General features: G+C 46.4%; 1 long non-coding RNA gene across 2 annotated transcripts in view; it reads right to left on the bottom strand.

The window, feature by feature from the left end:
* Positions 1–25,966, bottom strand: part of LOC147107698 (uncharacterized) — a 44,830-nt gene extending 18,864 nt beyond the window's left edge. For both annotated transcript variants that reach the window (XR_015080850.1, XR_015080851.1), the window contains exons 1-4: positions 25,892–25,966; positions 13,410–13,580; positions 9,200–9,304; positions 3,921–4,031 (exon numbers count right to left, since the gene is read on the bottom strand). This is a non-coding gene — a long non-coding RNA (uncharacterized LOC147107698). The remainder of the gene's footprint in view (positions 1–3,920; positions 4,032–9,199; positions 9,305–13,409; positions 13,581–25,891) is intronic.
* Positions 25,967–26,264: the final 298 nt, after the last annotated feature.

The raw sequence follows: 26,264 nt of genomic DNA, 5'->3' as shown, positions 1-26,264 counted from the left end.
TCACTGACTGGTTTAAGTTCCAAGTTATACATGTGAGAATGTTTTGAGGGCGCAAAGTTTCATTTATCCCAAGAAAAGAATCAACTAGTGTTTGCTATTTCATTTTAATTATAACTATTAGGCTGCATTGAGCACTTGGGGACTGTTCGGTTATCTTTGTACTAAATCTGATAATGGCACAATTAGAATTATGGGAACCTAGGTGTACCCAGTAGAGAAAGAGTGCCTAATAATGTGTGTATTTAGTGCGAGTGGTACAACACATTGTGCCATTGTGTACTGGTTCACGTCTGCATGCCATCAAGGGAGTACAAGCCAGGTGCTTCCCCACAGACATGGAATGAGAATCACAGAGTGCCACCACTGGATGCTTGTCTGTACCCAGAATGAGCGGTGGCAGAAAATCACCTGACTGCTGTCGTAGTTGGGAAATGATGTGTGGCAAACTAAAGAGCGGAAGAGCAGAAAATGCAGACGAACTTCACAAAGATAAGTACAGATGAAGATGAAATTAAAGAACCTGCATTTATATAGCGCCTTTCACATTCTCAGGATGTCCCAAAGCGCTTCACAGCAAATGAGGTACTTTGAAGTGAAGGCACTGCTGTAGGGGTATATGACAGCCAATTTGCATACAGTAAGGTCCCACAAACAGCAATAAGATAAAAGACCAGATAATCTGTTTTAGTGATATTAATTGAGGGATAGATGCTGGCGGCCATTTGGCCTATTTAGCTCATTCTTCCATAGAAACCTACAATTCCCTGCAGCACACCATCTAACTAGAGCTTTTGCCTCCACTACCCTGGAAGATCACTCCAGATATTACTCAGTCTGTGTGTAAAGACGTGCTTCCTGACATCAGTTCTGTTATTTGTTTGTACCTAAGGTTCCTTCTCATTAACCTCCTTTCAAGGCTGAGCTGGTGTGAGCCCTGCTGAGACCCCAGGAAAGACCCCAGACCTTGCCAGAAGTATGGTAATTGATCCTTGAGGGGAATCAATTACCTTATGCTGCCAAAGTTATGGCTCCCATTAGAGCTGAAGATCTTTCAATGCTGATTTAAGAACATAAGAAGTAGGAGCAGGAGTAGGCCATAAGGCCCCTCGAGCCTGCTCCGCCATTCAATAAGATCATGGCTGATCATCGACCTCAACTCCACTTTCCTGCCCAATCTCCATATCCCTTGATTCCCCTAGAGTCCAAAATTCGATCTATCTCAGCCTTGAATATACTCAAAGACTCAGCATTCACAGCCCCCTGGGCCAGAGAATTCCAAAGATTCACAACCCACTGAGTGAAGAAATTGCTCCTCATCTCAGTCTTAAATGGCCTACCCCTTATCCTGAGACTATGCCCCCTAGTTCTAGACACTCCAGCCAGGGGAAACAACCTCTCAGCATCTACCCTGTCAATCCCCTTCAGAATCTTGTATGTTTCAGTGCGATCACCTCTCATTTTTCTAAACTCCAGAGAGTATAGGCCCATTCTACACAATCTCTCATCAGAGGACAGCCCTCTCGTCCCTGGAATTAATCTAGGGAACCTTCGTTGCACCGTCTCCAAGGCAAGTATATCCTTCCTTAGGTAAGGAGACCAGAACTGTGCACAGTACTCCAGGTGTGGTCTCACCAAGGCCCTGTACAGTTGTAGCAAAACTTCCTTACTCTTATACTCCATCCCCCTTGCAATAAAGGCCAACATGCCATTTGCTTTCCTTATTGCTTGCTGTACCTGCGTGCTAGCTTTCTGTGTTTCTTGCACGAGGACACCCAAATCTCTCTGAACACCAACATTTGAAAGTTTCTCACCATTTAAAAAATATTCTGTTTTTCTATTCTTCCTACCAAAGTGAATAACCTCACATTTCTCCACATTATAGTCAAACTGCCACCTTACTGCCCACTCACTTAGTCTATCTATACCCCTTTGCAGACTCTTTGGGTGCGATCTTGCCAGCCCTGGGGAGGCGGGTATGGAGGCAGGACTGCCGGGAAAATGGCAGAATTTGGAGGGCGGGTGCCCAATCCGCCTCTGTGCCATCTTGCCAGGAGGCGGGTAGCCGCCCCGTGCTGGGTCCCATCTCCTTGGAGGCAGGAAGGGATTACAGCCATTTAACAAGTAAAATTGATGGGACTGAAGGCCGATAAATCCCCAGGGCCTGATAATCTACATCCCAGGGTACTTAAGGAAGTGGCCCTAGAAATAGTAGATGCATTGCTGGTCATCTTCCAGAACTCAATAGACTCTGGAACAGTACCCATGGATTGGAGGGTAGCTAATGTTACCCCACTATTCAAAAAAGGTGGCAGAGAAAAAGCGGGGAATTATAGACCGGTAAGCCTGACATCGGTAGTGGGGAAAATGCTAGACTCCATTATAAAATATGTAATAGCAGAGCACTTGGAAAGCAGTGACAGGGTTGGACAAAGTCAACATGGATTTACAAAAGGTAAATCATGCTTGACTAATCTACTGGAATTTTTTGAGGATGCAACTGGTAAAATAGATAAGGGAGAACCAGTGGATGTGGTGTATTTGGACTTTCAGAAGGCTTTCGATAAGGTCCCGCATAAGAGATTAGCGTGCAAAATTAAGGCACATGGGATTGGGGGCAAGGTATTGACTTGGATAGAGAACTGGTTGGCGGACAGAAAGCAAAGAGTTGGAATAAACGGGTTATTTTCTGAGTGGCAGGCAGTGACTAGTGGGGTACCGCAAGGATTGGTCCTAGGACCCCAGCTGTTCACAATATATATTAATGATCTGGACGAGGGAATTGGATGTAATATCTCCAAATGTGCAGACAACACAAAGCTGGGTGGGAGGGTATGCTGTGAGGAGGATGTCATGAAACTCCAGTACGATTTGGACACTTTAGGTGATTGGGCAGAAACATGGCAAATGCACTATAATGTGGATAAATGTGAGGTTATCCACTTTGGTGGCAAAAACAGGAAGGCAGATTATTATTTGAATGGCAATAGATTGGGAGAAGGGGAAGTGCAAAGAGACCTGGGTGTTCTTGTGCACCAGTCGCTGAAGGTAAGCATGCAGGTGCAGCAGGCGGTTAAGAAGGCAAATGGTATGTTGGCCTTCGTAGCAAGAGGGTTCGAGTACAGGAACAAGGATGTCTTGCTACAGCTGTACAGGGCCTTGGTGAGACCGCACCTTGAGTATTGTGTGCAGTTTTGGTCGCCTTATCTGAGGAAGGACGTTCTTGCCATGGAAGGAATGCAGCGAAAATTCACAGGCTGATACCTGGGATGGCAGGAATGACGTATGAGGAGAGATTGTGTCGATTGGGCTTATACTCACTGGAGTTTAGAAGATTGAGAGGGGATCTCATCGAAACCTATAAAATTCTGTCAGGCCTGGACAGACTAGATGCTGGAAGGATGTTCCCGATGGTCGGGGAGTCCAGAACCAGGGGTCATAGTCTAAGGATAAGGGGTAGGATATTTAGGACTGAAATGAGGAGGAATTTCTTCACCCAGAGAGTGGTGAACCTGTGGAATTCTCTGCCACAGAGGGCAGTGGAGGCCAGTTCATTGAATATATTCAAGAAAGAGTTGGATATATTTCTTATGGCTAAAGGGATCAAGGGATATGGGGAGAAGGCAGGGACAGGGTACTGAATTTGGATGATCAGCCATGATCTCATTGAATGGCGGAGCAGGCTCGAAGGGCCGAATGGCCTACTCCTGCTCCTATCTTCTATGTTTCTATAGGCTTATTACCATTTTGCCCACACAAGTGCGGGCTTCCCGAAGGCTCCAAACCCTGCCAGGGTCACCGAGGCGAGTAGTGGGTCTGCGGGGGTTGGAGGGGTCCAAAAGTGTGCTGTGGAGGTGAGTGATGGGTACACGTGTGGAGAGGTGAGTATCTGAGGTAAGTGTAAAGTGTTAGAAAAAGTTTACCTTTGTTTCTTCCTGCAGGCTTCAATCGGTGGGCATGCGGAGAGTCTCGCACCTCCGCGGTAGAGATGACAGATGGCCGTTGCATTCTCCAATGCAGCAACCATCTCATTTCTGCAAAAGAAAGAGGTTTGATGAGGTCTTGAATTCAAGACTGTTGTGTCTGTGTATAATAAGACACAGACTGCAGGAGAAACAGTACAACAGGTGTTTACTGAATGAGGGTTACTCTAGAACTAACTGTACAGATCACTACTCAGGTGTGGGACCCTTCATCAGAACTGGAAAAAGCTGGAGATGTAACAGATATTAAGCAGGTGCGGAGACAGGGGGGCGGGGGGTGTGGGTAGTCTGCCGGACTCAACATTGAGTTCAACAATTTCAGATAATTATCCTTGCCGCCATTTTTCATGCAGTATGATTTTTGCCATTCCCATTTGCAACATTTTATCTTTCCTGCCTCTTACAAAAGTACAGGATGTTCTTTCTATTTCTTCCTCCCCTCCTAACTGCCCCCCCCCCTGTCTCTGCACCTGCTTAATATCTGTTACATCTCCAGCTTTTTCCAGTTCTGATGAAGGGTCCCAGACCTGAAACGTTAACTCTGTTTCTCTCTCCACGGATGCTGCCTGGCCTGCTGAGTGTTTCCAGCATTTTCTGTTGTTATTCCACGTCCTAGTAGTGGTGGTCCTCCATCTGACAATACATATAGGTCCATTTTTGATGTTTCCTTGCCGTTATATATAACGTTCACCCTTATTTTTCCTTTGGGGTAGACTTTTTGCCCCGTGTACGTCTTCAAGACAATCTTTGTATCTCTCAAGGGTATATGTGAGAATAGCCGCTTGTAGTCCCTTCGGTTTATGACTGTTAGGGCTGATCCTGTGTCCAATTCCATTTTCACTTAGACTCCTGCTATCTTGAGCGTGACCCAGATAGTTTGGTGATCCTCCATTTTGATCACATTATGTAGTTTCAGACAACCCAGCTCCTTGCTTCCGGAGTCTGTATCACTTTTCTGTTCGTCTGAACTACTCTCCGTCACCTTATGTACCTTCTTGTACTTCTCCTGTGGAGATTTCTTGCTGCTGGTTTTCTTTCCCAACCTGCAGACTCTTGCTATGTGTCCTACTTTTCCACACTGTCTGCACACTTTGTCCTTGAACCAGCAATCATTATTGTCATGTGTTGTTCTGCCGCAGCGATAGCACTTCACTGTTCCGTATGACACTTCATTTGTGCCATATTCTTGAGGTCTCCGTTGTATCTCTGCAGCGCCCCGTGCTGTTGCTTCGTGTGATACTGCAATGCTGAAAGCCTTGTCCAGCGTAAGATCCTTTTCTGATAGAAGCCGTTTCTGGGTTCCTTCACTTTGAAGCCCACACACAAACTTGTCCCTTAAAGTATCTGCTAGTCCCGTTCCAAACTGGCAGTGTTTCGATAGCTTGCGCAGTTCCGTTAAATACTCAGCATTACTTTCATCTTTATGCTGGTTCCTTTTGTGAAACTTAAATCTTTCTGCTATCAGCAGCGGTGTGGGGTTTAAGTGGTCCTGTAGGATTGACACTATGTTTTCAAAATCCTTTTCTACTGGCTTCTCTGGGGTTACTAGGTTTCGTAGTAAGCCATACGTTTTTGCACCCATTAAATTCAACAATACCAGCGCTTTCTTGTCATCTGGCACTTCATTCGCCTTGCAGTATACTTCTATGCGTTCGACATATGTCGTCCAATCTTCGACTTCATTGTCGAACGCTGTGGTACTGCCACTCTTCGACATTTTTGGGTGTGGTTAGACTGGCTTAAAATGGCATCTCCCGCGCTTTCCTTTCTTCCCCGCTGCGGCTTAAAATGGCATCTCCCACGCTTTCCTTTCTTCCCCGCTGCGACTTAAAATGGTGTCTCCCGCGCTGCTGCCAACGCCGCTCTCGGCGGTCCTCGTGGCAAATGGCGACACCCTGTGGGTTTCGTGCGCTGCTCCTGCGCTGCTGCCAATGCCGCTTTCTGCGGTCCTCGTGGCAATGGCAGTGCCTCGCGTTTTCCTACGTGCCTCTCTCCCCCGTTGACGCTGCTTGGCCCTTGAACACCGGCTGCGCTCTGTGCGTTTTCCTGCACGCCTCTCTCCCCCGTTGACGCTGCTTGGCCCTTGAACACCGGCTGCGCTCTGCTCTCTCTCGTCTCTCTCCCCGTTGACGCTGCTCGGTCCTGAACACCGGCTGCGCCCTGTGCGCTCTGCCCTCTCTCTCTCCCCCGTCGACGCTGCTCGGCCTTTTTCTGTGCCGCTCGGTCGGCTCTAGCCACCGCTGTCCGGGAAGGGTCTGCGCAGTACCTGTTGCCAGCCCGTTTCGCTGGACCACCGTGACTGGAAAACCAAGCCTGGCTCTCGACAGCCTCCTCTGTGATGCTCAAATCTCCGCTGGATGACTGGGCGGTTGCCCGTGGTCGACGCCCGTGCTTCTGGACTCGACCTCCTTACACTGTTCTCCAGGAGCGAATCCCTGGGAGGTGATGCAGAGTTGCAGGTAGGTTCGAATCTGCTCGTTGCCAATGTTGTGTCTGTGTATAATAAGACACAGACTGCAGGAGTAACGGTACAACAGGTGTTTACTGAATGAGGGTTACTCTAGAACTAACTGTACAGATCACTACTCAGGGTTTATATAAAGGTGTGGTCACTGTCGGTACTACAGTATACAGGAGCTGTAAAAAGTAGTTCTCTCCCTTAAAGGTACATACATTACAAAGATCTCAACAAACTACAGAGAATGGCACTGTTTGACAGCTTCACAGAGCTGTCAAACGATAACAATTTTTTCTGTCAAAACCAGCTTTCCCGTAATTGGCCTGCTAAGCCCGCTGGGTGGGCTTAACAAGGTCAATGAAGGGAAAATAGTGTGGGTTGGTCAGAAGTTGATGGAGGCGGGACTGAAACCCGACAAGTAGGAGTCCCGACTCCAAAAGCTCCCCATTGGCAAAATCACCCCCTCTGTGTTCTCACAGCTTACTGTCACTTGGATACATTACACTCGGTCCCTTCAACTAGGTCATTAATATAGATTGTAAGTAGCTGAGAACTCAGCAATGATTCTTGTGGCACCCCACCAGTTACAGCCTGCCAACCTGAAAAAGATCCGTTTATCCCTACTCTCTGTTTTCTTTTCAGCCTGTGAAGGGCCTCAGAGGTGAACTTAGTGGAGTAGTTTCCAGCAGGTGAACTGGGACAGGTGCCTCTGATGTACCCTTACAAGCGCCGGCCACCTGCTTTGAAAATGATGAGGACCTGTAATTTGGGACGGGATTGGCGTCCTTCCAGTTGGGTGTTTGTAAATTCCCTCTTTCTCACTTGCGTTAGCGGAGTGGGCCCTTTGAGAATTTTGGACCCACAATTTTTAAACAAATTCTGTTGAGCACTTAGTGAGGCAACCTCTCTTTTCTATTTTCAGAAGGTAACAGATCTGCTGTGTTCTTCTACAGTTACTTGCAATGACTGCCATTATATTATGGCCTATTTGAATGAGTGCTATCAGAAGATTTGCAACATGCAATAAAATCACTCGTTGTCAGATCCAAATCTACTGTACTTGTGTAAATAGTTGGGTAGATTTTCTTGTTCCATCTCTGTACATAATATTTACATATTGCTTCCTGGCACCAAGTTGATGACCAATCAGCTGAAAACATTTATGGTCTGCAGTTACTTGACACCACAGGTTGCATGTTTGTCAACTTTAAGGATTTTCTATTGATAGGAATAAGAGATTTGAATTTTGAATAGAATAGAAAGGTATACATCTGAACTGCTTAAAAAACAAAGTTTGTGAACACAAAGGTTAGGAACAGGCTGAGCCAAATATCAAATCTGAAACAGAAACAGAAAACACCCGAAACTCAAAACTGATCAGGCAACAGTCGGCCTTTCGGGCTGGGCCTTTCTATTAGAATTGAAAAATAAAAGATAAACAAGCACTTTAATAGAATCAGAAACAAGGGGAAATTGGGAAACAAAGTCTGAGAAGAAGCATTGGTGCAGTGACCTGTAACCTGCTTAAAAGAAAAAGAAAAGATTGTTAGATGACTGAGATGATCTTTACATCAGGCAATGCTTTCATCCCTGGGCCTTGCCCCTCCGGGAGAAATGCCAGGCTGCACTGAACAGGAAATTGGTTTGACATCAAGGTGCAGATTCTAATCTTGGTGTAAAGTTAACGAAAAATAATTTTACTTAAACTGTTGTGGTTTATAATGACTGTTTAACAAATTATTTTTAACTTTACACACATAGACAAATATACCCCTACATACTGTGCTAAAGTATTGAGTATATTGCATATCAGTACATACAGTAAAAGGCCACCTCAATTAATGTCAACATTAATCATTTTTAACTAGGGCTAAAGTTGTTTATCAAGATAAAGAGCAACATTAGTCAAATTAAACAATAAAGTAGCCATATTTTGCATATAGCAGACAGCAGGCCTAATAAATCAGTTAAAATAACTGTAAACACACAAATTCTGTACTCAGATCCACATGCAGTACCTTTTCTACTCTACAATCAAACATTTACTGTTTAGTGACCCCCTCAAGCCAGGCCAGCTCCCCTTTTTGGTATCTCATGACTACACGTATTAACAATTCTACTTTTAGTAGTACCTGTGCAGCTGGAAAGACAGACAAATAGACTGAGCTCACTGATGTGGGAGTGGGGGGAAGAGAGAAGAGGTTTGCATTTGCAGTTACACACTGTGGCCTGTCAATCAAAATCTATGAGGACGGACTTCATTTACAGAACCTTAACAATGGTGTCTAAAGTTGTGGTTCTGGCTTGACTCTCTGAACCCTGTGTGGAAGGGGATGTAACATCTTACCTGTTACCTCCATTAAGTATCTGTGTGCTACTGTAATATGTCTCCAGTCCATGACATGTAGAAATTTACAAGACTAGTGGAGACCACTATGGCCCATCTGACCAGTTCCAAGATTTGAAAAATATTGTACACTACTCCAGCTCTTATACTGCTCAATCAATTTTTCTGCCAAATATCTATCTGGTTTCTTCTTGTATTTGGTAAAGTCGATGCTAGCATTGCATTTCAAAGAAACTTGTACCTACTTCAGCATTTCCCTTTTTTTGTTAGATGTGAAGTTGGGGCAGTCTGTAATGTGAGCCTCTTGTTTTGGGTACACATTTTGAGTGGGAGAGTATTGGGAATCAAACAGAGAGAAAGCATTACCCAACAGGAAAGGAGAGACAAAAAACCGGGATAACAAGTCACCCAGACCTTTTCCTGCGTGCATCCCATTACTTGGCTTAGGAGGGGTGGCAATGACAGGGTTACAGTAACAGGTCCTGCATTCTCGGGAACAGTATGTGGTGCGGTAAGAACCTTAAAAAAAGAGAAAAAGTAAAGTAAAAGTAAATGGGAAAATATGAAGCAGAGGCAACAACCTCACTATGCACATAGAATCACATCACACAGCACAGAAGGGACCCATTCAACCCGTCGTGCCTGTGCAGACTCATCGAAAGAGCTATGCAATTAGTCCAACTCCCCTGCTCTTTCCCTAAAGCCCTGCAATTTTTTCCTGTTCAAGTATACATCCAATTCCCTTTTCAAAGTTACCAGTGAATCTACTTCTACCACCCTTTCAGGCAGTGCGTTCCAGATCATAACAACTCGCTGCGTAAACATTGGTATAGACATATTGATATAGGCATTATGCTTTTCTGCCGCCACCTGGATTCTATAAAGCAGAAAAAAGTTTTGGTCTTGCCTGCCAAATGTGATGACAGATCCCCAAATGCTGACCGCTCTGTCTGTGAGTGAAACTGCAAATCTCCATGTGTTGCAATGAAACACTCCTCAAGGTGCATTACGTAGCAGCAAAATGAAGAAGTAAAAGCAGCATTGGTCGACATTTAAAACAGTGCACTTCTCATCTTTTGTTTTCGTAGGGCTCAATCTCAATGACATGTCACGGTAATTTCCTGTCTATTTTTAGCAGCCGAATCCAGCTGTTCCTGCAACACTTCTCTGTTTATTCATAGCAAAATAGCGAAATAGCGAATGGCTATTTTAAAACTAAAATAGTAAGAGGCAAAAGCAGAACAAAGTGACATTGCTTGTTTAACCAAGCTGGCTCTTCAACTGAAATATCCAAGTATCAGTGCAAGTTTCTATCGGTACTGATGCAATATGAATACAGAAGAAAACATATCTCACATTTTATTAAAATTTAATGAATCATACACGTGCTTCCCAACATTTGTCACTTTCAGATTGCCCGTCACTGCCGTGATGCCTTTGTCATTTGGGTACCGATGGAATCTAAAGTTGCCCCATTGTTAAGGAGGTCTTTTGGCTCATTGCAAGGACAGATATTTGCAGAGATGTACTATATAGAGGTCATTTTTATCATCAAGGGAAATCAAGACCTGCTGTTACAAAGAATCTTATGATGTCTGCATAACTAGAATCCTGAAGGGGTCTGTAGAATGTTTGTAGAGGTTCAACTCATTGGGGTGAAATTCCTCATGGGCGTAATGCAAAACAGGCAATAGCGAATCAGCAGCCCATTTTATATTCAGTTCGATTTTCTTTTCCACAAAGTCATTTTCACCCCCATCATGTCTGGCTTACACAAGCTTTGAGATTACTGTCAATACCATTTCATGATTGGCTTTGAGTTTGATGTAGTTCAGCTATGAACTAAACACAACAAAACAAAATCGGGCTGATCAATGTATTAAAAAAATAACCACGCATGCTCTAAATCAATGATACACAACTTCAGAGGCTTCAGGAGGAAGATTTCAACTACTGGCTCAAAAAAATCAAAGGTGGAAGCATCTATACATTGTAAACATAAGTCTTTTTCAATCTCGTTTAAGGTATTTTTGGGACACTTTCCAAGGAGCAATGCATGTCTTTCACAAGTCACTAAACACTTTGAATTGTTATTGATTGTGAGTGCTTGCCTGTTTCAAGTCTGGACAATAAAGACTTAGATTTTCCTGCATTGAAGAACGATGGTACGGGAATGTGAGAAGGGCACTGGTCTGACTGTGAAAGTTCTTGGGGGAAAAATTGGGCTGGTTTGCGCCTCTCGTTAGCGCCCCCTAGCGCTTGGGCGTGGCGCTGCTAACGCCTCCCGTGAAATTCAGTGGGAGGTTAGCGGCGGCGGTAGCCGGTAGCGCCCTGTGCCGCTGTGCCACCGGCGAGGACGTCATCGCTGTGTGCAGTGCCCCGCTTGCGCCCTGGCTGCAAACTTCCCATGTGCCCCCTGACCTATTGCCAGACGAAATGTCCGACAGGGTCAGGGAGCGTTTTTGCAGTGGTGGCGATGCTACTTAAAGGGCAGGTGTCGGGTGGCCATTTTTATTTTGGCCGACTGCCAGCACCTGCCCCCTTTCACTTTTGTATGCGGGGTGCCAGCCGCGATCGCACAGACCGGCACTCCTGTTGAGTGCCGGGCTGTTTTCACGGCACCCTGCTCCCCGGTGATCCAGCAGGGCCCCGGTGCGTGCAGCGCTAGGCCCCTCCCCTTTAATCAGGGGTGGAGGCCTGCAATGGCGTGGCCCCATGTAGCACCGTGAAATTCAGTAGTAGTGCCCCAAGCAGGAGGTGGAGCACTTCCCAGTAGTGCCCCACCTCCTGCTTGAGGCGCTACTTCTGAATTTATGGCAGAGTGGCGCTAACTTTCCGGGGTGCTAAAATTAGCGCCCTGGTGACGTTAACGCCCCAAAATGGGCACCACCCAATTTTCCCCCCCTTATCTTTAATTGCAGTGGGCAGGGCACAGGAGTGGGTCAGGGAAGGGGGATTCTTGTTCTCTGGTAGGGATAAAGGTATCTGTTGCACAGGAGAGGGACCGACAAATTTCTTCAGAAGCTGCCAAGGGAGCTTATGGTTGTTTCCCCTCATCTGCCTCCAAATAAACCAATCTTCAAAAGAAGAGGGGAGCACAGTACTGAACATGGCCTGCATCGCTAAGGGTAAAGGACTAGCAGAATTTTACAACAAGTAAAAAAGCAGCAAAATCATTTTTTATTAACAATAATCAAAAATCAAGGTCTTTCTTGGCAATACCAGCCTGTCCCTTAAGGCAGGTGGTAGTAGAATGGATGTGTGGGGTAGGGGGGTGAGGGAAAAGGATTCTTCTCTTCACTAGGGAATTCTGTTGGGTGGGACTTCTACCTACCCCTCTGTATCTGTCCCTGCCTTGACCCCTTCTCCTGGGTCTGGGCTCATTACGTATACATGGTGGGCTCCGGTTGGGGTGTCAAAAGGAAACCCACCAGTGCAAAGCAGAAGAATCCCGGGGGTATTGCAGCGAAAACATGCCATTGTCACCTCCAGACTTGATGACACCAATTCTCTCCTGGCCGGCCTCCCATCTTTCACCCTCTATAAACATTGGCTTATCCAAAACACTGCTGCCTCTATCCTCTCCAGCATCACATTTCACTTGCCCATTACTCCTGTCCTCACTGACCTGCTGGTCCCCAGTCCCCTAACACCTCCAATTTAAAATTCTCATCTTTCTGTTTAAATCCCTCCATGGCTTCAACCCATTTCCCTCCAGCTCTACAGCACCATCCCTCCAAACTGTTCCTTCCTCTAATTCTGGCTTCTTGTGGATACCCCATTCATTTATCCTACCATTGGCGACTGTGCCTTCAGATGCCTTGGCCCCATGATCTGGCATTCCCTCCCTAAATCACTCGACCTCCCTAAACTTTTTAAAAAATTCGTTCATGGGATGGAAGCATCGCTGTCAAGGCCAGCATTTATTACCCATCCCTAATTGCCTTTGAGAAGGTGGTGGTGAGCCGCCTTCTTGAACCGCTGCAGTCCGTGTGGTGAAGGTGCTCCCACAGTGCTGTTAGGGAGGGAGTTCCAGGATTTTGACCCAGCGACAATGAAGGATCGGTGATATATTTCCAAGTCAGGATGGTGTGTGACTTGGAGGGGACGGTGTTCCCATGCGCCTGCTGCTCAGTGTAAGATTTGCAAAATTTCTGCATTTCCCCGAAGATTGTTATTAATAACAGGGACCCTGCGTGGACATTTTAAATCAAAAAGGGTACCCAAGATGGCATCCGTGCCTCATGGCAGAAAGCCTGTGAGATTTTAAAACTGGACTCTGCAACGCAGACAGCTTGTGGATCGAAACCAAAGCTGCAGTGTCTGTGAAAAAGGACTTTTGTATTTTGAAACCAGACAGGACTTTGAATTATGTATTAGACTGAATTGGAGACAAATCTAAATTCAGTTAGGCCTATAGTTAAGGCCATCAAGCAGTTCACATACATAATCGGAAACAGATTAAGAGAGCCATCGAGGCTGGACAGGCCCATCAAGAAACATTTATGACAAAACAAGTCAATTATCGAGCCGGTAGATGCGATTACCGGCAATCTAAAAAGAGTCAGTATAGATTGCTACCATTGTTTAAACTAGCCCGCCAAGATTAAGACAAAGAACTAACCTGATTCTGGCGCGCAGATAAGGGTTTTCGAAAAGAGTATAATTGAAGACCCCGGGTAGCAATCGGGGGCTGCTTCTCTCTTCTCTGCTAGACTCTTCTGCCCCCTCGCCCTCGTGGCTGTTAGATCCGTGTATCTTGATGTTGTATTTCCTTCAAGAATGAGACAAGAGACTGCAGGGAATAATCAACAGGTGTTTACTGGATGAGGGTTACTCTAAAACTAACTGTGCAGATCCCTACTCAGGGTTTATATACAGGTGTGGTCACTGCCGGTACTACAGTATACAGGAGCTGTAAAAAGTAGTTCTCCCCTTAAAGGTACATACACTACAATTCCTCCCCTTTTAGATTAACAGTACCATAACATTCATTTAACAATTAAATATCAACTAATTACAATTAACACTTTTAACATGGAACATTAACTGAAAATAGTCTATTTATAAATTCAGTCTTTGGGGAGGCTTCCTGATCCTTTCTGGATAGCGCCTTTCCTGAGTGTCTTGCTCTTGGTGCGAAGGCGATTCTGGCCCCCTGTCGTCGGTTGGTTCATCAGCTTCCGATGCTACTGTTTCTGGGGTAGATGCTACCGGTATGTCGGGTTCATCACCAGGTACGTATGGGCGAGACATGGGGTTGACTCGTTCCGGTGACTCTAGGATCTGGTCAACATGGCATCTCACAATGTTCTCCCCAACATCCACTGTGTACATTAGTGGCCCCTGCCGTGTGCATATCGTTCCTGGTTGCCATTTCTCTGTTCGGTAGTCGTGGGCCAAGACTGGTTGCCCTACATTGAAGCTCCTTGTCGGCTTCTCATTGATGTGCTGGAATTGCTTATTCTCAACATCTCTTTGTATATTTGGTCTGAGCAAATCCATACGAGACCTCAACCTTCGGTTAAAGAACATCATGGCCGGGGTCTGGTTGGTGACTGCATGTGTCGCATTTCTGTAGGCTAACAGGAAATTGTCCACCTTGTGCTGCAGTGGAATGTCGTCATCGCACATGGCCCTTACTGCTTTCTTAAAGGTTTGTACAAACCTCTCTGCCAATCCATTTGTGGCTGGATGATACGGGGCGGATGTGTAATGCTTTACCCCATTCCTCTTCATAAATCTTCAAAACTCCTTGGACACAAACTGTGGTCCATTATCAGTGCAAATCTGCTCTGGCAAGCGGTTCCTGGCAAATATGGTCTGTAGGACTGCAATAGTTTTCTCCGTGGTGGTGGAGGACATTTTGATCACCTCAGGCCATTTCGAGTGCGCATCCACGGCTATTAAAAACATTGAGTCCATGAATGGACCAGCAAAATCAATATGCACTCGTTGCCATGGAGATGAGGGCCACTCCCATGGGTGTAGAGGGGCATGTGGTGGTGCATTTTGGACCTTCTGGCATCCTGAGCAGCTCTTTGTCAGGTCCTCGATTTGCTGATCGATCCCCGGCCACCACACATAAGCCCTAGCAAGGCTTTTCATTTTCACCCCTCCCAGATGGCCTTCGTGAAGCTCATTGAGCACTCTCTCCCTTAACTTGGGTGGAATTATCACTCGGGATCCACACATCAAGGTCCCCTGGCATACTGACAGCTGTTCTCTTCTGGATGAGAATGCTGGCAACAGTGAGTCGCCATGTGTTGGCCATCCCTTCACCGTCAAGCCATATACCCGAGACAGTGTCGGGTCATTTCGGGTCTCCTTCTCTATCTCAGCGTTAGTTACAGGCAAGCGTTCAATTATAGTCGAATGAAATATTTCGACAGGGTCCACTGCTGGTGCTTCCTCCGCAGTAGGCAGTGGCAGGCGTGATAGTCCATCAGCGTTTCCATGCTGTTTCGTGCCCTTATACTTGATTTCATATTGGGAAATATGGAGATGGCTAAAACACTGAATGAATATTTTGTATCAGTCTTTACAGTAGAGGACACTAAGAATATCCCAACACTGGACAAACAGGGGGCTATAGGGGGGGAGGAGCTAAACACGATCAAAATCACTAAGGAAGTGGTACTCGGTAAAATAATGGGACTCAAGACGAATAAATCACCTGGACCGGATGGCTTACATCCTAGGGTCTTGAGGGAAGTGACGGTAGGGATTGTGGATGCATTGGTAATAATTTTCCAAAACTCCCTGGACTCGGCAAAGGTCCCGGCAGACTGGAAAACTGCTAATGTAACACCCTTATTTAAAAAGGGCAGTAGACAGAAGGCTGGAAACTATAGACCGGTTAGCCTAACATCTGTGGTAGGTAAAATTTTGGAGTCCATTATTAAGGAGACAGTAACAGGACATTTGGATAATCATAATTTAATAGGACAAAGTCAGCATGGTTTTATGAAGGGGAAGTCATGTTTGACAAATTTGCTGGAGTTCTTTGAGGAAGTAACATATAGGGTGGATAAAGGGGAACCAGTGGACGTAGTGTATTTAGACTTTCAAAAGGCATTTGACAAGGTGCCACACAAAAGACTATTGCTTAAGATAAAAAATCACGGGATTGGGGGTAATATTCTGGCATGGATAGACTTCAGTTTTACTAGGGCTCCTTGATGCCACACTCGGTCAAGTGCTTCCTTGATATCAAGGGCATTCACTCTCACCTCACCTCTGAAATTCAGCTCTTTGGTCCATGTTTGGATCAAGGCTGTAATGAGGCCTGGAGCCGAGTGGTCCTGGCGGAACCCAGAGTGGGCATCGGTGAGCAGGTTATTGGTGAGTAGGTGCTGCTTGATAGCACTGTTGATGATACCTTCCAGCACTTTGCTGATGATTGAGAGTAGACTGATGGGGCGATAATTGGCCGGGTTGGATTTGTCCTGCTTTTTGTGGACAGGTCATACCTGGGCAGTTTTCCACATTGTCAGATAGATGCCAGTGTTAGAGCTGTACTGGAACACCTTGGCTAGAGGCATGGCTAGTTCTGGAGCTCAAGACTTCAGCACGACAGCCGGGATGTTGTCGGGGCCCACAGCCTTTGCTGTATCCAGTGCGCTCAGCCGTTTCTTGATATCACGTGGAGTGAATCGAATTGGCTGCTGAGTGCCGGCAAAATTCTAACCAGAGGGTCAGAAGCTCAGCTCGGGTCAAATTGGACACAGAGACTGTGAACAGTTTCATGCAGCCTGAGACAACGATCAGGGAGGGGAACGGAATGGGTGACAAATATATGGAGCTCGTGGCGGGGGCAGAAGATAGTGGCTTTGGTCTTCCTAGTGTTTTGTTGGAGGAAATTGTGGCTCATCCAAAACTGGGATGTGGGTAACTAGTCCGACAACAGAAAGGTAGTGGAGGGGTTGAGAGAGATGGCGGAGAGGGAGAGCTGGGTCATTAGCGAAAATGTGGAACTTGACCCCCATGTCCGTGGATGAGGAAAATAAAGAAGTCAAGGATAGATCCTTGGGGGATTCCAGAGGTAACAGTGCAGGGTAGGGAAGAGAAGTCATTGCTGGAAATGATGTAGCCAAGTTCGGATAGGTAAGAGTGGAACAAGAGAGCAATCCCACTGAGTGGGACAATGATGAGAAGTTTTGGAGGAGGATGGTGTGGTCATGTCGGCTGAGTAGATTAAGTAGGTGATTGAAAAAAGGTGGACTAAAAGCATATGAGTTCAAAACGGGCACATGGGATTAGGACTATTGCCCGTGCGGAGAATAAACATCAACATGGATTGGCTGGGCCAAATTGCCTGTTTCTGTGTTGTAATTTCTTGCAGTTCTGTGTAATTCACAGAGTAACTCGTGCCTCCATATTGTGATTGTGGTCTTTTCTCCAGCACAAAAAATGATCCTGCCCTGCAGCCTCTCTGTAACAAATGTTCACAAATATATGCCGGGCCTCACATGTGAAACAAGACGTTTAACTTTGTAGCTCAGTCATTTTGCAAAAATATTTCACACTTCAGAGCAGGATTACTGTATATTTTGTCATTCATAGCGGCTAAGTGGTTCATTAGCTTCTTTGAAATGTGTTAAAGGATCATAATTGGATGTGCATCGTGATTGGCTGTTTTTTCTGTTGGCATCATCAAAACTGCATTCAAATAAATTGCACATTTCAAGTCTAGGCATCTGTATTACTTTGTTAGAAGGCTGTGAGCAGTAATAAAAAAAAGTGGAAATATAGCCTTTACTGAAAATAATTTGCCCTGCATTCCCTCTGAGCCATACACCATTCCTTGGCCAAAATGATGGGCAGATGGCTTGCTATCATACCTCTGCCAGTGCCTATCTGTATGGAGATGAGTCACAGCAGCCTGGCATCTCTTACCCTTGCTGTCAGGAAGAGGTTGGCCTTGATTTGGTATGGCCAAGGTCTGGAGCCCTGATGGAAATCATTGGCATAAAGTGTATCATATCATTTTATGGTGCAACATATTTACATATCAAAAGTGCACCACTGCGCTGCTACTTCAGTTTCTATTTTCTTCGGTCATCAGTTGTTGATATTGCATATGATTCTGGCCCCGATTTTAACTCTGAGTGGGTTTGGGAGGGTGGGTGGCGAGGTGAGTTGGAAATGAGGCCGGAGCTCTTTTAACTTCCGGGCCTCATTAACCTGGCACCGGTTGGAAAACTGGTTGGAAAATCACATGGCCCAGAGGCCACCCGCCGACACAAGAGATAGACTTCCAGAGGGCATCTCATGGGGGTTGTGTTTGGAAGGTTGTGAGGGGCTGGCAGGGAGGGGAAGTCCAGGGTAGGGGAGGCCTAAACTTCACTAATGAATTCGACATCATTTAATTCTTTGTCAACTAAAATATTTTAAACTAATTAGCTTACTAATCAATAAAACTCCAAATCCAATGAAACAGCATCTCGTGCAGTGTACTGGGGAACCCCTGTGAACCTTTGGTTATTTTTAAAAGGCACCTTTGAGATGACTTCAACATCTATATGAGTCAAGTGACATGGGGGGATCCCCTGTAACTTAATGCATAAGGAAACCCCAAAGTCATATTACTGCATGAATTGTTACCTGTAAATATAATTAATCAACTGTAATAAACCATGAGCCACATTGGTGAAGATACTTCTTTTCGAGTTCATTATTCAGAGTATTGACATATCTCAGTTTGCTGTTGGGATTGCCAAATGGTGTTTTTCTATGAGACAAGCAGCCTTTGATGTATATATTTGAACTTCTGTTTGTGTCAGGCTTCCCAGAACAGATATACTTCCTTTGTATTGTGACCGTTTCATTTTTTCATACGTTTTGACACCAAACATGAGCCACTTCTGCACCAAATGCGATTTTCTGGCAGGTTTTTTAGACAGGCCTGAAGCACTCACAGTGAAAATGAGCCATAGCTTAATTTTAATATCATAATATAATTAAATGGCACCTTGTTCCATCTTCCTTATTGTAAAGTCTGTGGGTTGTTTAGTTTATTAATACACAGACTACCAGAGTAACTTAAAACAGGACTTTACTATTCGAAGGTCAGGGCAAATCTGCCCAATAAATCCTGACACAGCACTTATATACCGGTGTGGTCACCGTCGGTATTACAGTATACAGAAGCCAACAAAGTAGTGCAACACCTAAAGTAGTTCTCTTAAAGGTGGACGGTTACATACAATAGTTCTCTTAAAGGTAGACGGGTACATACACTACAATCCTCCCTTTTTAGCTTACAACATATTAATTCCCCATTAAACATACATTATAACATATATACAACTTTATGCAAGACAGTTCACAGATTCAGTCTCTCTGGAGGTTTCCGGACTCTGTCCGGATAACGCCTCGGTGGTGTCGTAACTCCCGGCGGGGTAGTAGGTGCTTCTGGCAAGGTCGATTCGGCTTGAAGGACAGTGTCAGGTTCATCTGATTCCAGTATTACCAGATCGGAGGTAGGTGTTCTGGGTATCTCTGTCTCAACATTAACCGTGTAAGGTGGTGGAGTAGGTTGGCCATTTGTGGCTGACCCTATGATCTGGTCAACATGGCGCCTTATTATACTGTCCCCAATGTCCACCGTATACATCAACGGCCCTAGCCTTTTTCCAATAGTTCCAGGCTGCCATTTCTCGGTACGGTAGTCCCAGGCCAAAACTTGTTGACCTATCTGAAAAGATCTAGTTGGCCTTTCATTCATGCCCTGGAATTGCCGGTTCTCTACGTCCCTTCTGACGTTTGGCTTAAGCAAATCCAGCCGGCATCTTAGTCGTCTATTAAAAAACATCATGGTGGGAGTTTGATTTGTGACCGCATGTGTTGCATTCCTGTACGCCAACAAGAAGCTATCCACCTTATGTTGTAAGTTAGTGGCTTCATTACCCATGGCCTTTATGGCCTTCTTGAAGGTCTGGACAAACCTTTCAGCCAATCCATTGGAGGCGGGATGGTATGGGGCTGACGTGTAGTGCTTAACCCCATTGCTCTTTAAGAATTTCTTGAATTCTTCGGACACAAATTGCGGTCCATTATCAGAACAGATCTGTTCCGGCAGCCCATTCCTGGCAAACATGGTCCTTAACACTGTGATGGTTTTTTTCCGTGGTGGTGGTGAACATCTTTATTACCTCCGGCCACTTGGAGTGTGCATCCACCGCTATTAGAAACATTGAGTCCATAAATGGACCAGCAAAGTCGATGTGTACCCTTTGCCAAGGAGATGAGGGCCACTCCCATGGATGCAGAGGAGCCTGTGGTGGCGCGTTTTGGACCTTCTGGCATCCTAGACAGCTCTTAGTGATTTCTTCGATGTCCCCATCAATGCCTGGCCACCACACAAACGCTCTTGCTAGGCCCTTCATTTTCACTCCACCCAGATGTCCCTCGTGCAGCTCCTTTAACACCTTCTGTTGAAGTTTGGGTGGAATCACCACTCTAGATCCACACATCAGGGTTCCTCGACACACTGACAGCTGTTCTTTTCTCTGCGAAAATGCTGGCAGCGTTGGTTCGCCCTGTGCTGGCCATCCCTCCACCGTTAAATCATAGACTCGTGAGAGAGTCGGGTCATTTCTTGTTTCGTTTTCGATCATCGAATTTGTTACTGGTAGACATTCCACTATGGATGAGTGGAACATCTCTACCGGGTCCACTGTAGTAGCTTCTTCTACTATCGGCAATGGCAAGCACGATAACCCATCAGCATTTCCATGCTGTTTGGACCTTTTGTATTCGATGTCATATTGGTGTGCCCCAAGTAACACGGACCACCTCTGTAACCTTTGCGCTGTCATGGTGGAAACGGCCTTGTTAGGGTTGAATATGGACACCAACGGCTGGTGGTCTGTCAGTAATGTGAACTTCTTGCCCTGCAGGTAATGATTGAATTTCTTTACGCCCCACACAAGGCTGAGGGCCTCCCTATCTATTTGAGCATAATTTCGCTCCGCGGAGGTCAATGATTGGGACGCGAATGCCACTGGCCTTTCCGAGCCATTTGGTAACTTGTGTGAAAGTACTGCTCCAATTCCATAGGGGGAAGCATCACAAGCTAGACGAAGAGGTAACGTTGGGTTGAAATGAGCCAACACTTCTTCAGAGGTAATCAACGCCTTGCTTCTGCGAAAGGCCTTTTTACATTCCTCACTCCACTTCCATGGTACTTCTTTCCGCAACAGAGCATTCAGCGGATGCAGCACCGTGGATAGATTCGGCAGAAACTTGTGATAATAATTAATCAACCCCAAGAATGATCTTAACTGTGATACGTTTTCCGGAGCGGGGGCCTTCACGACAGCTTCTATCTTGTCAGGTGACTTGTGCAGCCCCTCTCGGTCAATGACATGACCGCAGTACGAGATCCGTTTTTGGAAGAACTCACATTTCTTGCGATTAACTCGAAGGCCATATTCCTTCAACCTAGTGAGCACCAGTTTCAAATTTGTGAGGTGTTCTTCCTCGTCTTGTCCCGTAATCAGGATATCGTCTAAGTAACACTGCGTGCTTGGAATTCCTTGTAATACCTGCTCCATGGCCCTCTGCCAAATTGCTGGAGCCGAAGCTACCCCAAAAACCAGTCTATTATAACGATACAAGCCTCTGTGTGTGTTGATGGTGAGGTACTGACGCGACTCTTCCTCGACTTCCATTTGTAAGTATGCCTGTGCCAGGTCTATCTTGGTGAAGTGTTTCCCTCCAGCCAACGAAGCAAAGATGTCTTCAATCCGCGGAAGCGGGTATTGTGCCGTGTGAAGCACCGGATTCACTGTGATCTTGAAGCCTCCGCAGATGCGGACCTTCCCCGGTCCCCCTGGCTTGTTACTTGGTGAAGACTTCATGACGGGAACAATGGGCGTGGCCCACTCACTCCAGTCCACTTTTGACAGTACCCCTGATCGTTCAAGTTCTTCCAGTTCTGCCTCCACAGCAGGTCGTATCGCGTAAGGTACCGACCGATCTGGCTTTGAAAAATTTTGGGCTTGCATGTTCTGCAATCTTAACCTTTGCTTTAATTCCTCGCATTGTTCCCAGTCCTTGCTGGAATACCTCTTTAGCTTCGTCCAATATTCTGGACAACCGTTCAGGTTTGACATCTTCCTTTCCGGAATCTACCGTCATGGTGTTTAGTGAATGCCAGTCTATCTTTATTTTCCTGATCCACTCCCATCCCAGAAGTGGTGGACCTCCCTCAGGCAACACATACAGGTCCATCCTTTGGTGATCTTTGTCCTTGTATCTCACCTTGACTTCTATCTTTCCGATGGGGTATACTTTGTGCCCCGTGTATGTCTGCAATACTAGTTCCGTATCCCGTAGGGGAATATGCTTGAATAACTTTTTATAATCATGCTTATTCATGACCGTCAACGCCGATCCGGTGTCCACTTCCATTTTCACTTGGACTTTTGCAATCTGTAGTGTGATCCAGATAGCTTGTCGGTCAGCTTCTTTACTCACATTATGACTCCTCAGACTACCCAGTGCCTTGCTGTTGGAGTCTGAGTCTGAATTCTGTTCATCTGGACTCTTCCTAGTCACCTCATGTACCTTCCTGTACCTTTTTTGTGGTGACTCATTATTGTTGGTCTTCTTTCCTGACCGGCATACCTTAGCTATGTGACCGAGCTTGCCACATTTCCTACATTCCTGGTTTTTAAACCAGCATTGGTTCTGGTCGTGTGTTGTCTTCCCACAACGATAGCATTTCGTTGTACCCGAAGTAATTTGCTGCACACTGAGTGCCGCTGCCTTTAGCTGCATTTCCGCCGTTCCCTTCGCTGCGGCTTCGTGCGATGCTGCAATAAGGACAGCCCTGTCAAGTGTAAGGTCGTTCTCTTCGAGTAGTCGCTTTTGCGTTCCTTCCTTTGACAACCCGCACACGAACTTGTCTCGCAATGCCTCTGTCAGATTCCCTCCAAACTGGCAGTGTTTCGCTAGTCTACGCAGTTCGACCAAGTATTCTGCGTTGCTTTCGTCTTTCCTTTGCGTTCTCGCATAGAATTTGAATCGTTCCGCCAACATCAACGGTGTGGGGTTCAAGTGATCCTTCAGAACAGTCACAATATCATCGAAAGTCTGATCCACCGGTTTAGCTGGTGCTAGTAGATGCTTCAAGAGCCCGTATGTCTTCGCGCCCATCGAGTTTAGCAAGGTTATAGCTTTGTCATCTTCTTCTATTTTATTGGCCTCACCATAGATCTCAATGCGTTCCACATACGTGGCCCAGTCTTCTACCTCGGAATTAAAATCGTTGATGTTACCACGCTTAGGCATCTTCCTCTCTTCCTGATAACACCACGGATTATTTCTTTAAATTTTCTTTTTTTTTCTTTTCTTCAAGATGGCGGTTCCCGCGCTTATCTTCTCTCCCCGCCCACTTCAATGGCGGTTCCCCGCTTCTGTCTTCTTCTCCGCCTAATGGCGGCTTCCCGCATTTCTTCCCCTGGCGGGAGGGGTACACTTTCCCCACGGGCGACGGCCGCTGGCTTTCAGGTTCACAGCCTGCGCGTCGGCTTCAGTGCTTTCCCTTTTCTCGGCAGGGCAACCGGCGCTGGGTACACCCCGTTGACGGCGAACAGTTTCAGCCGCTGGGCTGGCTCTCGCTCAGTTCCCCTTGCTCGGGCTCTGTCTCTCTCCCGCTCGCTCGGCTCTACCGGCGCTGAGTACACCCCGTTGACGGCGAACAGTTTCAGCCGCTGGACTGGCTCTCGCTCAGTCTCCCTTGGTCGGCTCTGCCTCTCCCGCTCGCTCGGCTCCCAATCACGCCTCCCAGCCCTCTCGCAGTCCGGTGCTTCCCTCCCCGGCTGCGGCTGAGTTTTTATATCTTCCCGCGCCTACGCTCCCGGTCGCAGCGCTTCGTGGCTTCGGTCGCTGCCCGGCCTTTTTCGCCGGTCGCGGTCTAGCTGTCTCACGACGCTGTTGCGTCCCCCAGCCTGTCTGTACCGTGGCTTCCTTGCTCAACGCTGCCCCAGTCTCAGCGCCTCTGGACCCGACTTCTGTCCGGCTCCTTTCCCCCTCGACCGTGGTCGAGTGCACCGCCCTTATCCTCCGGTTATTCTTTTTACTTTCCCTTACTCACAGTCACCGTGGCCGCCTTGCTTCTCGTGCTGATCGGCTCACTCCTCACCGTGGCAGAAGGGACAGTCAGTGCCTGTTGCTGATGGAAGTCTTTGTCTCTGAATTCTTCCTCCTTTCCAGCTCTGCAGACTCGAGTTTTCTCCCAGCAGAATGACGAGGGCGGTTGCCTCTTCTCGACGCTCGTTAACTGCTTCGGAAGTATTGTTGCCGCAGGGTACGATCGGACTCGTCGCCACTGTAAAGTCTGTGGGTTGTTTAGTTAATTAATACACAGACTACCAGAGTAACTTAAAACAGGACTTTACTATTCGAAGGTCAGGGCGAATCTGCCCAATAAATCCTGACACAGCACTTATATACCGGTGTGGTCACCGTCGGTATTACAGTATACAGAAGCCAACAAAGTAGTGCAACACCTAAAGTAGTTCTCTTAAAGGTGGACGGTTACATACAATAGTTCTCTTAAAGGTAGACGGGTACATACACTACACTTATACTTAGACTGGGATAGATCTGGGAGCTCATTTCTCCCATTTGGAATGGGTCTAAGGGTGACTTCATGATTGACGGAGTTCTTCAAAGCCCAAGGATGTTTTTTTTTGGTCTATGTAGTACTGTACGGTTTTTTAAGTGCAGGGCTGTAATACTAATTGCTGTCTGTGTTTTAAGAAAAAAAACTTTTTTTGAGAATCTTAGTTCCTCCTAAAAGTATATTTTGTGGAACCTAAACTAGCCGATGCTAATGCACCAGGAAGTCAAATGTAACTGAAGGATTTGTATGACTTTAGCTGAACAGAGAGCTAAAAAATAGGGAACACAATAAAAAGGAGCTCTTACAATACTTACTTTCATAGAATAGAATAGAATCATAGAATCCTTACAGCACAGTAGGAGACCATTCGGCACATCAAGCCCATGCCGGCTCACTCCCGTTTCATGGGAAGTCAGGGAGCAACAAGGCATATAAATGAAGAGTGACCTCCTTGTTGGCAAATTAAGTTCAGCTTAGTGACGGGTTTAGCTTTAAAGCAATCCAAATACAATGGGGTAGATTTTCATCTTCACTGCCTGGGTAGTAATCTGGCGGAGTGGATCCCCCACCCGCCTGATTTATATTCCATTACTTTCCAGGTACTGAAGATGAAAATCTACCCCACTGTATTTTATGGTTGAAGTGATACAAGGTGAAAGAAGGCATGCATGCCAGGGAGATCAGCAGTGCCTAACTGTCTATATTCACCATAATGAAAGGACTGCTCCCATGAGCGGGATAAATGAAGAGCAGTGCTCACTCTTGTAGTGATGTCACTGAAGCGTTTCATGCACTGTATCCAGGTCCTGGGGTTGGCATTCCTGGAGCTGACGACTGCTGCACTCTTTCTCCATGCATGGTGGAGAACGTATTTTTCAACCGACCTCACGTTGCTGAGGAACAGGAATTGCTTCCTTGCCCTCACCACTTCCACAAGCACCTGCAGGGAGGCTTCGGAGAACTTTCTGCTACTCGTTTGTCCGAGGATTTTTTCTCACTCACCTTGGAAACGAAAGAAGCCACAAGGGAAAGCAACCTCCCTTTAAGATGTCCATTCCCGCTTTAAATGGGTCTCTCGCTGTCCTGATGGAAATTGCTCCACCCAGAAGTGGGCGGGTTTCCAGTTCGGTCAGCCAATTCAGTGGGAATTCGCCGGTGAGATTATAACGAGGCCTGGGAGTTAAAATATTCCCAGTCTATTGTAGCTGCAGCGAGTGTGCTCTAAACAAAAATCAAGGAGGAAACTTTAAGCCAACCCGCCTGATGGTAAACAGACGCAGTCAGATTGGCCACCCATTTTATACGCCGTCTGATTTTACTTTCTAAGGTAAAGTTGGTGAGGTGTAGAACAGGCAGGCAATTGGATTCCATCAGTTTCCACCAGGCGGCTTAAAATTATGGCCCCCGCCCGAGTTAAAATTGGGACCTTGGTTCCTGCCTTTGGATTTAATGGGCTGGATTTTCCCTACCTCGGCGGGTCTGTGGTGGGTGACGTCAGTGGCGAATCCTGACCCCGCTGCTGGCTCCAGCCCGCTGTCCTAAATGATTTTGCCCCTGATTGGGCTTGTTAAACCCGCCCAGTGCATTTGCTGACCAATGAAGAAAGCAGGTCTGATGATGTAATTTGATGACGCGTTATTAGCCCGTTTCCTTAAAGCGACCATGCACAAATTTACTTTGACAGTTTTGCTGTCAGTGTTCTACAGCATTGAGGTGCTGCAAACACTGACAAGCACTGCACAGAGGTGCACGGCTGCTCCCAGGCTATCCCATGACTCCCTCCATCTGCTTATGGAGGGAGTCACAGTATGCAGGGAGGTTCTCTTCCCTTCCAATGGGCAG

This window comes from Somniosus microcephalus, chromosome 14 (genome assembly GCF_052327205.1).
Source record: "Somniosus microcephalus isolate GS21.2 chromosome 14, FLI_Smic_1.0, whole genome shotgun sequence".
Lineage (NCBI taxonomy): Eukaryota > Metazoa > Chordata > Chondrichthyes > Squaliformes > Somniosidae > Somniosus > Somniosus microcephalus.
This window is presented reverse-complemented; position numbering and strand designations above follow the sequence as displayed.